Here is an 11906-nt window from a genome sequence, read left to right as displayed (position 1 = left end):
CCTTATATTAGCTTTACATGCAATTAAATTACACTAATTGAATCTGATGTAGCCTGAAGAAAAATACAAGTTCAAAAGGAAAGATGTCCCCATAAAGACTATTTGGATGCTATTAAAAGCTTTGATAAAGGAATTGTTAAAATGACTAATTAGGCATGTGCAAGGCAGCTATAAAAGACCAGGAAGAAAAATTCTAAAACTCTAGGAATTCTACAGTATGGAGACAGCTTTGAAAGCTTCTTTCTGTTCTCGTTCCACATTAAAGTTAGGGAAAGGGACATTTTAGATGCATCATGGTTACAGAACTCCTATCAGAGGATCATCCAGACTCAAGAATAAATTTAAAAAGCTCTGGGCAAATGAACTTAAAATGAGTTAAAATATAACCATTACGATTTTCCACTTTACCTGACTTTGATCAACCATCCAACCATATAGTTAAGGGCATTCAACTACATTCTAAAAAGAGAGAGGAGACAGCCCACCCGAAATCATGAAAGAAATTAAGGAAATCTATGAGCACCACTGAATTAATTTTGTTTGCAGCTGTAATGCCGTCAGACCTGTATTGTGTTTTCTTTGCAAAGTCATGGCTTGGGAAACTGACAAAGACTAGATCCTCTGTAATCCCAAAGAGAAGAGAACTTTAAAGCTGTAGAGGGACACAGGGAGAGAGACACGTGGTACAGGTTTGCTTGGGTGAGAAGAGCTTCACGAGGACAGAAATGAAAGTTATGGAATGCAGTTTGAACTCAAAACATATAGGGAACCAGCCACAAATAGGCGTGATTCTCAGGAGATAACTCTGAAAAAAATATTAAAGGAAACATGAAGAACCATTGGAGAAAAAGTGCAAAAATCTATTCCATGGTTTCCCTAAAAGGATTTTGTTTTCTCTAACATATGAAAACTTCAACCAGAAACATTTAGCTGCTCTAAATCACATCTGTGAATTCCGCGCGTTACTCCGAGTCCGGGAGTCAATCAGTAAGGAAGCCTGTGGCAAGAGGAGAGGGGAAAATGCTCTCTTTAGTTATTGCTAGGTCTCAGTAGTAAGTCTTGGACGCTGAAAGAGTATTTTCCCAGGAGGACGGTGTCACTTGGGGGCCCCTAAAGACAGTAGATTCTTAGTTAAAAGGAAACGCTGTTAGGCACTGGGTGTAGTGCCACAAACGTGAACTTCATCAGCACCAAAGTCTACAGACTCAGGGTGAGGGCGGGAGTGCTGAAGTCATGAGATACCGCAGCTCAGCAGAGATAAATACGAACTGAGGTTATCAATCGCAGGTCCAAAGGCGCAGAACTTCCCTGACCTCCAAGAACGAGCTGGCCCTGCCCTCCCCCACATGTTTGCTGTTGATAATCTCCACCCTCCCTCGCCTTCAGTCTTTTGGGCCCACGCCAAGATCTAGGTACTAGCTTGACCTTCCAGAGTGTTTCACAAACTTCCAGGATCTGGTGTACTAAGAATATGACGAGCTCTGTCAGGTAACATCTGTCTCTGCCTCTTGCCACGCTAACAAAGTGTTGGAGTCTGAACATTCCTGTGCTCCGATATACACAGCCCGGAAGTCCTGCAGTTCTCAAAACCCCCTGCCTCTAAAGGCTGAGGAGCAGTTTGTAAAGTGCTTCAGAGCTGCCTGGGGCTGCGGGGCAAGAGTGATACCAGAGTGGTGTTTTACTAAGAATAACCCCATGATGATGGGCACAAGAGATTGAAAATGGAGACTGGAAGTGGGAGACCAGTTGGGGGACTCCAGTCATCTATTCATTTAGTTATGCGGTTAACAAACGCCTCCTATGTCTCAGGAAAAATTGGATGAGACCCCGAGAACACAGTGCAGAACAGAAATAATGACCTGGGCAGATCCAGGAGAGAGTAGGAACTGAGTTTTTGCAGCAGTAACTCAGAGCAGCCAGCTGCAGCCTAGATGAGGACCGTGGCACTGGGCATGGGGGAGGGGGTGCTGGTTAGAGAGGAGACGACTGGCCTATCTAGAAACACACGCCACACATCAGCGATCAGTTTATCTTCAGTTGCAAAAATCATATATTTAATTCCAACAATATGTAAGTGAACAAAGTATACAGTGAAACAGTAAAAGCCTCTCCTCCTTCGCATCTCACCCTATCAAGGAGGCCACTCTTAACCAAGCGGTGACTGAAGGAAGCAACGCTGAAGGTGAGGATTGTGGAGGAGAAACCCTGTTTCTGGCATGAGCTGGGTGGATGCTCCTGAGATAAGAAACGCTGAGGCCGGGCGCGGTGGTTCACATCTGTAATCCCAGTACTTTGGGAGGCCAAGGCAGGTGGATCAGGTGGCATGTGCTTGTAATCCCAGCTACTCAGGAGGCTGAGGCAGGAGAATCACTTGAAACCGGGAGGTGGAGGTTGCAGTGAGCCCAGATCTCGCCATTGCACTCCAGCCTGGGCAACAAGAGCAAAACTCCATCTCAAAAAAAAAAAAAGAAAAAGAAAGAAACAAACAAAGAAGAAACGCTGGACAGGACAATTTCTTGGGCATAGAGAATGAGTTCACCTTGACTATGTTTAATTTTTTTTTTGTAACGGCTTTGTTGAAATATAGTTCCCATATCACACCGTTCGCCCATTGAAGGTGTACAGTTCAATGGTTTTTAGTACATTTAGAGTTATGCAGCCATCACCATAATCCATTTCAGAACATGTTTCTCAATCCCAAAAGAACCCTGCACCCATTATCAGTCACTCCCCAGTTTTCTTAAGCCTTCTTCCCAGCCCTAGGTAACCACGTTCTGTGTCTATGGAGTTGCCTATTCTGAACATTTCATATAAATTGAATCATACCATATGTAGCCTTTTATGAATGGCTTCTTTCATTCGGCAAATGTTTTCAAAGATTCAGCCACATTCTAGCATGTTTAGTACATTTTATTGTGAAATAATATTCCACTGTGTAGGTAGAATACAACTTGTTTATCCATTCCTCTACTGATGGACGGTTGGGCTGTTTCCAGTCTGGGGTATTAGAAATAATGCTCTGAACATTCACATAACAAGTTTTTGTCTAAACACTTGTTTTTCCTTCTTTTAGATGTATACCTAGCCGTGGAATTGTTAGGTCACGTGGTAATTCCGTTTAACTTTTTGAGGAAACGCCGTACTGTTTTCCACAGAGGTTGCACCATTTTACATTCTCAGCAGCGATGTGCAAGGGTTACGATTTCTCCACCTTTGTCAAAGCTTGTCAGTGTCTGACATTTTGGTTATAACCTTCCCCATGGGTGTGAAGTGGCATCTTGTGGTTTGGATTTGCACTCTCCTAATGGCTGATGCTGAGCATGCTAATCACGCTTATCTGCCATTCATGCGTTTTCATCTGGAGAACTATCCATTCAGATCTTTTGCCCATTTTTAAATTGAATTGAGTTTTGTTGAGTTCTAAGGGTTCTTTATATATCCTAGATACAAGTCCCTCAGATACATGATTTGCAAGTATTTTCTAACATTCTGTGTCATCTTAGGTTACTTGATGATGTCCTTTGAAACAAGTTTTAATTGTGATGAAGTTGTTTATCTATTTCATCTTTTGCTCTGTGTGCTTTTGTTATCTAAGAAGCCATTGCCTAATCCAAAGTCATTAAGATTTATGCCTATGTTTTCTTCCAAGACAAATACGGATTTTTGCTTGTATGTTCATGAACTGGCAAACTAAGAAAAGAAATGTGAAGGTAATGCTATCATTACTTATAACAATGTTAAATTTTTCTTTTTCTTTTGTTTTGAGATGGATCTCACTCTGTTGCCCAGTCTGGAGTGCAGTTACGTGACCTCGGCTCACTGTAATCTCTGCCTCTCAGGTTCAAGTGATTCTCCTGCCTCAGCCTCCCAAGTAGCTGGGATTATAGGCATGTGCCACCATGCCCAGCTAATTTTTGTGTTTTTAGTAAAGATGGGTTTTCGCCATGTTGGTCAGGCTGGTCTCGAACTCTTGACCTTAGGTGATCAACCTGCCTTGGCCTCTTGAAGTGCTGGGATTACAGGTATGAGCCACTGTCCTGGCCAATGTTAAATGTTTCCATGTGAAAATTCTCAAATGATCTCTCCTTAAACTGCTATTGACTTATAAAAATGGCAAGCATAATCGTAATGGAAAAATAAATTCAGTTTAGCAATAGCATATTAAGATAATGAAATAATAATTTTCAAAGATTGGTGAAATTTTTCCATATGATGTCACTTAAAATTATCATGTGAATTTCAGATTCTGCTACAACTTGGAAGTGTTCCTTTATTTACAGAATTCCCTCATGGCTACAAGAAGATTAAAACAAGTCAAACTTTCTAATCTAAAAATGACAACATGCCGTTTTAATGGTTTCGTAAATTATCTGGACTAGAGGTAAAATTCTTGTAATTGCACGTTTTGCATTGTTTCTTCGGGAGACCTAAGGTCTTCAAAAAGCAAATTTGTTTCACTTGCTTCTTTCTTCTTTCTAGGGAGTGGAGATGGTGTAGCGCACGGTGGCTGGCCCACCTCTGGTTGTATGTTTGTTTCTAGGCCAATCCTGAAGCCCTTGGTCAACTTCAGCCTGGTCCGACAGATCCCAAATACAACCGGACACATAGCTGGCTGCATGCCAACGGAGACCATGCCTGGGAACACCCACTGCCCTCAAGCTAGAAATTATACTCGCGGTCTTCATGAGGCTTTGGTTCATGTCCAACTCCGTGGCTTATTGGACTCTGTGCCATCACCTTCAGAGGGAAGGAGGAGTGACCAGAAGGATACCCAGGCTACAGAGAAGAGTAGAGAAAAAAGCTTCACTATTCCTTCATTTTCAAGGCCTTTTCCTGACAGATGTCCCTTTCCCACCCAGAACTTGGGTTGTGTTTTGTATCTTGATGAAAATGTTCAAATTTCGGTCAAAAAACAAGGAAGACTGTGATTTATGTTTCAGGATTAGCATAATGATTTAGTGATCTCTTACTACTCAGATATCATTGATTGATTACAAATTGTGACTCTTCACAGAACCCCTTAGACACCCCCATCCCTATTTGATAACCTCATGCCCTTCTCTCTTGCTTCTGAGCTTCCCTGGCAGGTGCTGAGTGCCCAGCATGCTCCTTCCTGCTGGCCTCTGCCAGCCACGCCTCCGCCAAGCAGTTGAGCATCAGACCTGACATCAATCTGTGCCCCCATTGACTTCCCACCTCCCCATTGTCTCCCCATCCCCCGACTATATCCCCATCCCCTATCTCCCCAACCTCCCATTACCTCCTCGTCCCTCCACTATCTCCTCACCTCCCCACTATCTCCTCACCTCCCCGCTATCTCCCCATCTCCCCACTATCTCAACTCCCCACTCTCTCCCCATTCCCCTACTATCTCCCCATTCCCCTATCTCCCCATCCCCCACTATCTCCCCATCTTCCCACTATCTTCCCATCCCCCCACTATCTCCCCATCTTCCCACTATCTCCCCATCCCCTCACTATCTCCCCATCCCCCCACTATCTCCTCATACCCCCACTATCTCCCCATCCCCCCATTATCTCCCCATCTTCCCACTATCTCCCCATCCCCTCACTATCTCCCCATCCCCCCACTATCTCCCCATCCCCCACTATCTCATACCCCCACTATCTCCCCATCCCCCCACTATCTCCCCATCCCCCACTATCTCATACCCCCACTATCTCCCCATCCCCCTATCTCCCCATCCCCCACTATCTCCCCATCTTCCCACTATCTTCCCATCCCCCCACTATCTCCCCATCCCCCCACTATCTCCCCATCCCCTCACTATCTCCCCATCCCCTATCTCCCCATCCCCCCACTATCTCCTCATACCCCCCTATCTCCCCATCTTCCCACTATCTCCCCATCCCCTCACTATCACCCCATCCCCCCACTATCTCCCCATCCCCCCACTATCTCCCCATCCCCTCACTATCTCCTCATACCCCCACTATCTCCCCATCTCCTTGCTATCTCCCCATCCCCCCGCTATCTCCCCATCTTCCCACTATCTCCCCATCCCCCCACTATCTCCTCATACCCCCACTATCTCCCCATCTCCTTGCTATCTCCCTATCTCCCCGCTATCTCCCCATCTTCCCACTATCTCCCCATCCCCCCACCATCCCCCCATCCTCCCGTTGTCCACCATTGTCTCCTGGCTTCTGTGTCCACTCCTTCCAGGAGATGGCAGAGTTCTCAGCAGGGCCCTGCCATTCCTCTTCCCTTGTCCTTGGCAATGCTGATGACCAAGGAGCGACACTGACCTTCCAGGGTGACTGCATGACTCCAAATGCCAGTGCTCCCCACCCTGATGTGGAGCCAAACCAAATGGTGCCTCCAGATAAGGTGACAGAGTGGACAACAGTGCTCATAGGAGAGGGAAAGGGGAGCTTTGTACACTCAGCCAGCCCAGCCTTCTGTATGTTGATGTGATTAGTAACTGCGGTTACTGCAATCAGCTTTGTTTTGCTCAAATTTTATACACCAAACACCTCATCTTAACATAAAGCAAAGTTTAAGAGGTCTGGAGGGGGGAAGTGCAAACACATGTTAGACACATGGGCCGGCCCGCAGCGGGGTGGTCATTTCAATCCTCACCAGCTGAGGAGCCACCATCCCCAGCATCTGTGGGGCAGGAGGACCACACATCGTGTGTCCAAGTGTTTTAATGTTGTGCAGCCACTGACCAGTCTTAAAATACACCCATCCACCTGCCTTGACAAATGGCCAGAAAGGCCACATTTGAATTTAGGATTTTCAGATTCATCAAAGTTCTGTGCCAGATGGTGGTGGCATTGGAAGAGTCAGCTCCCAGCTCCCTGCTTCCCTTCCCAGTGCCAGTCCACCGACAAGCGGAGTCAAAGAGCACTCATGAAGACTCCACTTGCAGACCCCACCCCTTCATCCAGGGTGTCCATCCTCTCTGAAGACCACAAGCCCTCGGCTATGCTTTCAGCCCTGATGTGCACCCCAAAGCCTGGTGACCCTTGGGAGGATGAGCTGGGGAGACCACAGACCTACAGGCAGGACTGGGCCGTGCGTGCGGGGTACCAGGGGTTGGAGGGGAACAGGCTCCAGGTGGGCACATCCTTGGCCCAGGGGAGGCCCACAACCAGCGGCCAGATGGGGTCCTCCGAGTGGGCAGGGGCCCCTCTAGTCAAGGTCTAAGGGAAGCACTGCTCATGAATTATATCAATAGGAAGGTAATATTCCACAAGGACAATAATTTACTCAAAGCGATGCAGCTAGCAAGCAGGAGGGCCAGGTTTCCAGCCGCAGTCTTTAAGCCTCCCAAGCTTCCTTCCTGCCCGAGAGTGACTGCAGACTTCAGTGCCACAGATGTCTTCCTGAAAGAGGAGGTGTTTTTCATTCTGTCCCTGCTTTATAGTATCAAAGATGCCTTACCTTTAATACTTTGAGATTTAGTGATTCCAACTTAACAGTCAAGAGGGTCTTAAAAAATCAAATCAAAGACTTCTAAGCCATGGAAAATATTAAACAATTCCCAATTTAGATTCAACTCCAAACCACAAATGTTTCTGAGAGCGAGGCTATGTGCTGAGGCCTTGGACTGACGAGCTAACTACAAATAAAAAGCAATTTTTAATTTACTATTTTGAAAGAAAACATTCAGGCAGCCTGATGTCAAAACTAAGCATGTAGTGCATAACCTCACTCAACATACACTATTGATGCTTGAAACTTACGTTTTGATTTCACAGTGTGGCCAAGCCATGGAGAAGGGACCTGGGGACAGGTGCCCGAGGCGGCGGGGAGAGACAAGTGAGAACCAGTCTCTGCCTTCTACTTAAATTACCCTTACAAGAGTTTTGAAAAACACCTTCAGTTGCCCTTTAAAATTTTCATCATGAGTTTAAAGATTTACAAAGGGCATCGTTGTACAACATTTAAAATACTGACATTTTAAAATAAAGCTGAAATATTGCTCTTTAAAATAGACTAAGTGGAATATAAATATCAATGCAATTTACCCTCATTTCCCTTTTGTAAAAAATGCTGAAACACTCTTTCTTAGCAGAAAGAAACTGTACATTGTTCCTTTTTCTCCTTGACCTCATAGATTTATTTCTCCCCAGTTTTATCCTAATAAAAATATTGTTATGACGTCTTTTGCCTCACAATCACATTGTCTATAATAGAAATGTATATATTCCAGTGAAATTAAAAATTCGATTTTGATTTTCTGTGGACCCATATCACAAGATGAGTTCATCTGTAATCTGACCAGTGCCCCAGGGTACTCCCTCAGGAGGGAGGCTTTCATCGGAGGTGGTGAAGGCATGGTAGAACAGATATTGCTCAATGCAGTGTCACCACCTCTGCTGCTGACTGTCCATCTGAACTCCAATAACCTTCCAGTAGGCTAAATCGCCCTGTTCCTACTCTGTTTCACTGTCAACAGAGCACATGCCAGACAAGGAAAGCACAGGGCGGGGTACCTTGATTAAAGAAGTGTCTTGATTACAGACTCACAGACCCCACTATGTACCATGTTTGACAGTAGCTTTCACATCCAATATTAAAATTCGGGATGGGTGAGAAATAGGTCTCTGTCATGGATGGAATGGCCCCCCAAATTCCTATATGGAAACCCTGTCCCCTAATGTGCGGATATTGGGAGTGGGGTAGCATCAAGCCGTCCTAAGAGTCCTGAGACAGCTTGCTTCCTCTCCCTACCATGTGACTATGCCGAAACTGCTGGGACCTTGATCTTGGACTGCCAGCCTCCAGAACCATGAGAAACAAACGTTTGTTTTTAAGGCCACCCAGTCCAAGGTATTTTATTAGAACGGCCTGAGCTAAGATCTCCTCTTTCCTGAAAAGAGGGATAAGAGGAATTGAGTTGAAAGAGAGTAAAGGAGGATGTGCCAGCATGGACATCAGGTCCCTTTTAGAAAAGAATGTGCTATGGTTTGACCTGTGTCCCCCAAAACGATATGCTGAAGTCCTAACCCCAGCCCCTCAGAGTGTGGCTATTTGGAAACAGGATCATGAAGATGTAATCAGTTAAGATGAGGTCATGCTGGGGTAGGTAATCCAATGTGTCCTTATGACAGAGACACAGAGGGAGAAAGAGTATCAGTGACAACAGAGGCAGAGCCTGGGGAGATGTGGCAGCAAGCCAAGGACTGCGAGGCGAAGACTGAGGTGAGGACTGCCAGATGAGGACCACGAGGTGGGGACCACCAGGCGAGGACTGCTGGCCACCAGTGGCAGCTGCAAGAAGTGAGGAAGGATTCCACCCCGAGTGTCGGAGGGAGTGCGACTCTGATGAAACCTTCATTTACAACATCTGGCCTCTGCATGAGGAGAACAAATTTCTGTTGTTCTAAGCCACCCAGTTGTGGTACTTGGTTACAGCAGCCTAAGGAAACTCCCGTGATCTAGGTCGAAGCTGAGGATCTGGAAACGGGTTCCCTAACGCCATCTGTGTCTGCACACCCCTTGGAAAGGCTGCCCTGCAACAAGAATCTGCTTCCAGAACTTCCACTCGCCATCGCCTAGACACCTCCAGAGGAAGACAGATGCCTGTTCCAACCAGAGCCCTAATCATCAACTCAAACCCAAAAGGTGAGCAACTGACACACGTGCACCCAACACAGTCCCTGTGTTACAGGAAAGGGGTCCTGATCCAGACCCCAAGAGAGGGTTCTTGGATCTTACGCAAGAAAGAATTCGGGGTGTGTCCGTAGTGCAAAGTGAAAACAATTTTATTAAGAAAATAAAAGAATAGGCCAGGCACGGTGGCTCACACCTGTAATTCCAGCACTTTGGGAGGCCAAGGCAGGCGGATTGCCTGAGGTCAGTAGTTCAAGACCAGCTTGGCTAGCATGGTAAAACCCCGACTCCACTAAAAATACAAAAAAATTCGATGGGCGTGGTGGCGTGTGCCTGTAATCTTAGCTACTCCAGAGACTAATACAGGAGAATCCCTTGAACCCAGGAGTGAGAGGTTGCAGTGAGCCAAGTTGCACCACTGCATTCCAGCCTGGACAATGGAGCAAGACTCCGTCTCAAAAAAAAAAAGAGAGAAAGTCAAGGAATGAAAGAATGGCTACTTCATAGACAGAGCAGTCAGTCCCCAGTGCTGCTGGTTGCCTATTTTTTGGTTATTTCTTGACATGCTAAACACGGGTGGATTATTCATGCCTCCCCTTTATAGACCACATAGGGTAACTTCCTGACATTGCCATGGCATCTGTAGGCTGTCGTGGCGCTGGCAGGAGTGTAGCAGTGAGGACGACCAGAGGTCACTCTCGTGGCCATCTTGGTTTTAGTGGGTTTTTGCCGGCTCCTTTACTGCAACCTGTTTTATCAGCAAGGTCTTTATGATCTGCATTTTGTGCTGACCTCCTATCTCATCCTGTGACTTAGAATGCCTTAACTGTCTGGGAATGCAGCCCAGTAGGTTTCAGCCTCGTCTTACCAAACTCTTACTTAAGATGGTGTTGCTCTGGTTCACAGGCCTTTGATACCTGGGCTGTGGTCCCAGGAGCAGGGAGGTTGTTGGAGCACCTCAGTGACTCCTTTGCACACCGGATGCTAAGAACCATGTGAACCCCAAAAAATCAGGTCTCAATTTCAAAAGTTTATTTTGCCAGCTGGGTGCGGTGGCTCATGCCTGTAATCCCAGCACTTTGGGAGGCCAAGGCAGGTGGATTGCTTGAGGTGGGGAGTTTGAGACAAGCCTGGCCAACATAATGAAACCCTGTCTCTACTAAAAATACAAAAATTAGCCAGGTGTTGTGACACATGTCTGTAATCCCAGCTACTGGGAGGCTGAGGCAGGAGAATCGCTGGCGGGGCGCGGTGGCTCATGCCTGTAATCCCAGCACTTTGGGAGGCCGAGGCGGGTGGATCACGAGGTCAAGAGATCGAGACCATCCTGGTCAACATGGTGAAACCCCATCTCTACTAAAAATACAAAAAATTAGCTGGGCATGGTGGCGCGTGCCTGTAATCCCAGCTACTCAGGAGGCTGAGGCAGGAGAATTGCCTGAACCCAGGAGGCGGAGGTTGTGGTGAGCCGAGATCGCACCATTGCACTCCAGCCTGAGTAACAAGAGCAAAATTCCGTCTCAAAAAAAAAAAAAAAAAAAGACTTCATCTCACCAAAAAAAAAAAAAAAAAAAGTTTATTTTGCCAGGGTTGAGGACATGCCCGTGACAAAGCATGTCAGGAGGTCCTAACATGTCCCAAGGTGGTCAGGCACAGCTTGGTTTCATACATTTTAGGCGGACATGAGACATCGATCAACATACGTAAGAAGTACACTGGTTCGGTTCGGAAAGGCGGGACATCTCGAAGTAAAGGCAGGAAGACCGAAAGTGGGGAGCCAGCTTTCAGGTCACAGACAGGTGAGACACAAAGGGTTGCTCTGAGTTTCTGATGAGCCTCTCCAAAACAGGCGATCAGATACGCATCTATCTCAGCGAGTAGAGGGGGTGACTGAATGGAATGGGAGGCAGGTTGGTCCTAAGCAGTTTCCAGCTTGATTTTTCCTTAGTGATTTTGGGGGCCCAAGATATTTTCCTTTCACAACCAGCAGATGAAAAGAAAGGGCAGCCTTGTGAAGTCTCTCACCTCTCTGAAGGGAAAGCAAGAGAAAAAGGAGTCAAATCCTGAGATTCGAGATTCTGGCTGCACGAACTGTAAACGTAAAAACAGGAAGTAAACTCGCTCTCCTTTACTCCACATGTTGTTCCCAAAACACAAGAAAAATTGCCAGCCCTGGCAGCAAATTGCTGAGTCATTGATAAAAATGTCAAAGTTCAAGTGTTGTGGTTCTTAATGATAAACAGCCGCTATTAGCCAACGTCTTCAAAATGATTTACAAGTTAACCCTTTAATGTCATCTAAAGTATGACAAACCCACTCC

General features: G+C 46.2%; 1 long non-coding RNA gene across 2 annotated transcripts; it reads left to right on the top strand.

Moving 5' to 3' along the window:
* The first annotated feature begins 8821 nt into the window (after positions 1-8821).
* Positions 8822-11803, top strand: LOC105726115 (uncharacterized). 2 transcript variants are annotated; one of them, XR_010343601.1, is made up of 3 exons: positions 8822-9253; positions 9416-9598; positions 11263-11803. It is a non-coding gene; the product is annotated as an uncharacterized LOC105726115 (long non-coding RNA). The 2 variants fall into 2 exon arrangements; XR_001109441.3 differs by having other exon boundaries at positions 8822-9598.
* The last annotated feature ends 103 nt before the right edge of the window (positions 11804-11906 follow it).

This window comes from Aotus nancymaae, unplaced genomic scaffold (assembly GCF_030222135.1).
Source record: "Aotus nancymaae isolate 86718 unplaced genomic scaffold, 86718_ANA_hifiasm-v0.15.2.pri h1tg000020l, whole genome shotgun sequence".
In the NCBI taxonomy this organism is placed as follows: Eukaryota; Metazoa; Chordata; class Mammalia; order Primates; family Aotidae; genus Aotus; species Aotus nancymaae.
This window is presented reverse-complemented; position numbering and strand designations above follow the sequence as displayed.